The sequence below is a fragment of the Osmerus eperlanus genome, chromosome 17, assembly GCF_963692335.1.
Source record: "Osmerus eperlanus chromosome 17, fOsmEpe2.1, whole genome shotgun sequence".
In the NCBI taxonomy this organism is placed as follows: Eukaryota; Metazoa; Chordata; class Actinopteri; order Osmeriformes; family Osmeridae; genus Osmerus; species Osmerus eperlanus.
Window position 1 is genome coordinate 11,126,867 of NC_085034.1, and position 4,222 is coordinate 11,131,088.

Sequence of the window (4,222 nt, forward strand, 5' to 3'; positions counted from 1 at the left end):
AGAATAATAATAATAAAACTAACAATAACAATAGGTTTCCTCCTTACGGAGGAATCCTAGTAATAATACTAACAATAACAATAGGTTTCCTCCTTACGGAGGAATCCTAATAATACCACCAATAACAATAGGTTTCCTCCTACCGGAGGAACCCTAATAATAATAAGAAAATGTAGAAACACTTAAGGTGGCTTCGCCGCTTCGCGGCTTGGCCACCAATAATATAGTTCACAGCGAGCACAAGTAGTTCAATCAGTTACAACTAACCAACAAGTGCAAAAAGTCCCTCAATAATTGACATTGTGGTCCTGGAGGAAATAAACTAACATCTTTCCTCAGCACCGTTGTACTCCCAGAACAAGTGCATCTTTAGCCTTTTCTTGAAGGTGGAGAGACAGTCAATGTCTCTGATGGAGGTGGGGAGATGATTCCACCATTGGGGGGCCAGACAAGAGAAGACCGAAGGTGGCGGGTGGGGGTGTAAGGCTGGAGGAGAGACTGGATGTAGTCAGGTGCAGTCCCGTTTACCACTCGGAAGGTCAGTACCAGGGTCTTGAATCTGATGTGCGCCTTGATTGGTAGCCAGTGGAGGGAGATGAAGAGCGGGGTAACATGGGAGTGTCTGGGTAGGTTGAAGATCAGGTGGGCTGCTGCATTATGAATCCTCTGGAGAGGGCGGGTTGCGCATGCTGGATGTTGTAGAGGGTGAATCTACACGACAGGGAGACTGCAGCAATGTGGGCCGTAAGGGTGAGATTGTCATCCATGGTAACCCCAAGGTTCCTGGCAGAGGATGAAGGGGTCAACGTTGCAGATTCCAGGATGATTGAGAGATCGTGGGAGATGGAGGGTTTGGTCGGGATGATGAGAAGTTCTGTTTTGGCGAGGTTCAGCTGGAGGTGGTGCTTGGTCATTCAGGGGGAGATGTCAGTGAGGCAGGCCTCGATTCTAGCTGAGATCCCCGGATCAGTCGGGGGGAACGACAGGTACAGCTGCGTGTCGTCAGGATCTCAAATACCACTCTCAGATAAGAGACAATATACGGCATGTAACGGGGCATATCCCACCCTCCTTGTCTCTAGTGATATATCTACCCTGCATAATGTCTCCCTGACAAATTGGTGTATGTTGTACGCACTCCATGTTCCAGGTAACTCTGACTGCATGAAGCTCATGATCTCCAAAGGGGGTGGTCTTGAGACATGACATGTACTATGGCACCCCACTGCACATGGCCTGTGCCAATAATCAAACAGAATGTGTCAAGGTGCTACTCAATGCAGGTGAGTGACCTGTGACATCACCCCAGTCACCGGAACAACCAAGAACATGGAGCTCATATACACATTGTTATTCTTTGTCTTGGGCTTCTTTCAAGGTTCCAAAGTGAACGTGGCCAGACTACATGAGTAGGGATGGGTATCGAGTTTATTTCCTCCCTTCGTCGAAGGGAGGAAATACTACAAATATGAAGAAGCATTTGAACACACAGCATGGAACGAAGTTACTGGAACGTCATGTGTTCGATGCATGCAGCAGCGCAGCTAACGTTCGCGCTTCATCTCTAACTATCTAAGGTAGAGCTAAACTGCTCAAAAGTGATCACAACCACTTGTTACTGTGTGAAGCAATTTGCCTTTATTGTGTGTAGTCGATCTAGTTATCTTCTGTCCCGTCGTTTGAAGCATACATTTTAGCTCCGTCATTCGTCTCCCATTAGTATTGATCTTATTGATCATTTCACGTTATCGGGGCGGCGTGTGTTATCAGCAAACGTTCACGTGTCGCATTATTAAACTGAGCATATCGATTTTTAATCCATTATTAAACTTAGCATTTTAATTGTTTTAAATAGTCCTGTTAAATGTGCCTGAAAACGCCTAAACAACATACCCAAAGTACATTGAAAGCTGTTGTTGAACCATTTGGAGTACATGCATGTAAATGGTCTCTTTTGAAAGGTGACACTGAAGTTATTTCCCCTGTTGTTAGGACACCTGTAAGTCCTACTGGTGTTGAGTAATAGAAGCTTGAACACAAGGAAGCTGAAAGTTTCTATCTCCGACTAGATTTTGTTTTGAAAACAGAGGCCTGAAGAGGCCTAGAGGTGGTAGGTATTAGCTAATTTCAGAGCCAGTCAAAGCCAGTTTGAGAAATTTGTTTAGAACGAGTGTGTGTGTGGGGGGGTGCAGGACCCACAGACATAGTTGGCTGTAGAGGGGAACATCGATAAGAGAATCGATAAGGAATCGAATCGATAAGTAGGAATTGATAAGGAGTCGGAATCGTTAAAATCTTATCAATACGCATCCCCATACATGAGACTCCACTGCACCATGCCGCCAAAGTGAACAGTGTTGACATGATCAAAATGCTGGTGCATTTCGGGGCTAACGTGTATGCAAAAGACACACACAATAAGAGGCCAGTCAACTATACTCATCCTGGCTCTTCCTCTGCCCTCTGCCTGGAGTTTATGAGGTTAAGTAAGAGTCGTTTTTTTAGATTTTGAGGCTGCAGTGTTAGGATATCACCAGTAGATGGCGCTCGGAGCTTGTTTTACAAAACAAATATGATTCCAGCACTTCATGTTTCCTGAGATAGAATTTAGATTTTATAACTGAGATTTTATCTTTTCTGATGTCTACCCCTGTGCCTGGTGCTGACCATACAGTCTACCAAAAAACAAAACAAATCCCACTGCTGTAGAGAAACATAATGAATGCGTGTGTGAATGTTTGTGTGTGAGACAAGGCGCTTAACACATTTGTAGTACATACATGTTGGTGAGAGAGTTGTTTCCAATTCAGGTAAAGTACAGAAACATTGTTTCACACAACTGTAACCATTTACTTGACACTAAAGTAGGGTTTGAGGGATGGCCTCATTTGTGAGAGTGTTTTAAAACAACCTTTGACGTTTGCTTTTTCACCCTCTCAGCCAATCCCCTGAGTCTGCAGCAGCTGAGCAGGATTTCCCTCAGGACGATGCTGGGGCCAAAATCACTGGGGGTTGTAGTTCAACTGGACATACCTAAGCCCATCATGGGTTATCTATGCCAGGGGTTCCCAAACTTTTCAGCCCATGACCCATAAAATAATGGTGCCAATGACTCGTGACCCCCGCATCCACGGAGGTGGTTTACGTACGTGAGAGTAAAAATAGTCCATCCATCCATCATCTTCCGCTTGTCCAGGGGTCGGGTCGCGGGGGCAGCAACCTAAGCAGGGAGGCCCAGACTTTCCTCTCCCCGGCCACTTCCACCAGCTCTTCCTGGGGGACCCCGAGGCGTTCCCAGGCCAGCCGAGAGACATAGTCCCTCCAGCGTGTCCTGGGTCTTCCCCGGGGCCTCTTCCCAGTGGGACGTGCCCAGAACACCTCACCAGGGAGGCGTTCAGGAGGCATCCTTATCAGATGCCCGAGCCACCTCAACTGGCCCCTCTCGAAGGCGGAGGAGCAGCGGTTCTACTCTGAGCCCCTCCCGGATGACCGAGCTTCTCACCCTATCTCTAAGGGAGAGCCCGGACACCCTGCGGAGAAAAAGCGGCCGAAATGAGAGGATAACAGTTAAAGCTAATTTAATATCCACAATGCCAGCTGGTGGACAAAAGTATGTTTGCATAAAACAAAGCCAACAAGTTCATGTCACTTGTGGTGGAAATTTACAATACAGTGTTTTAAGAGAAGTTTAAAGTTGGTTGAGAAGCTTGATACAATGAATGTTGAATCAACTCCATTTGGTAGAGATGCCATTTGCAGTTTATGACACCTGGGGAGGATGAGACAGCTGGTCTGGAGACAATGTGGATTCAATTGTATTGTTATTGTGATCTGAGGGAGTAGTTTAAGATAGATGAACTGATCAAGCTGCTCTGACCCTTCCTGTTGCATGGGTGGTGTTAATTAAATACTTGTTTGAAGATGTCCACACAAAGGACAGTTGACCATTTGACTGGAGAACTCCTGTGGCTTTAGTATCTACTGGTTTGGGGAGAGATGCCACATCAAAGAACTGTGGGACACTTGGTATGGAGTCAAACTGTCACTGAGCAGTGCTGACCAATCACAGAGACCGCCATATTGATGGATTGACCATCAGAAGAACCATTTGTTCTAAGTTTATATAAGGCAGGGTTTTAGGGTTGTTCTTCATCACTCTTGCGAACGATCTGTGGCTAGCACCCCCTTCGTTATGACTAATCACAAAGTACTTTGTTAATTC

At 45.9% G+C, this 4,222-nt stretch overlaps 1 pseudogene; it reads left to right on the forward strand.

Moving 5' to 3' along the window:
* Positions 1-657: 657 nt before the first annotated feature.
* On the forward strand, positions 658-3,095 carry LOC134038004 (ankyrin repeat and SOCS box protein 13-like; annotated as a pseudogene).
* The last annotated feature ends 1,127 nt before the right edge of the window (positions 3,096-4,222 follow it).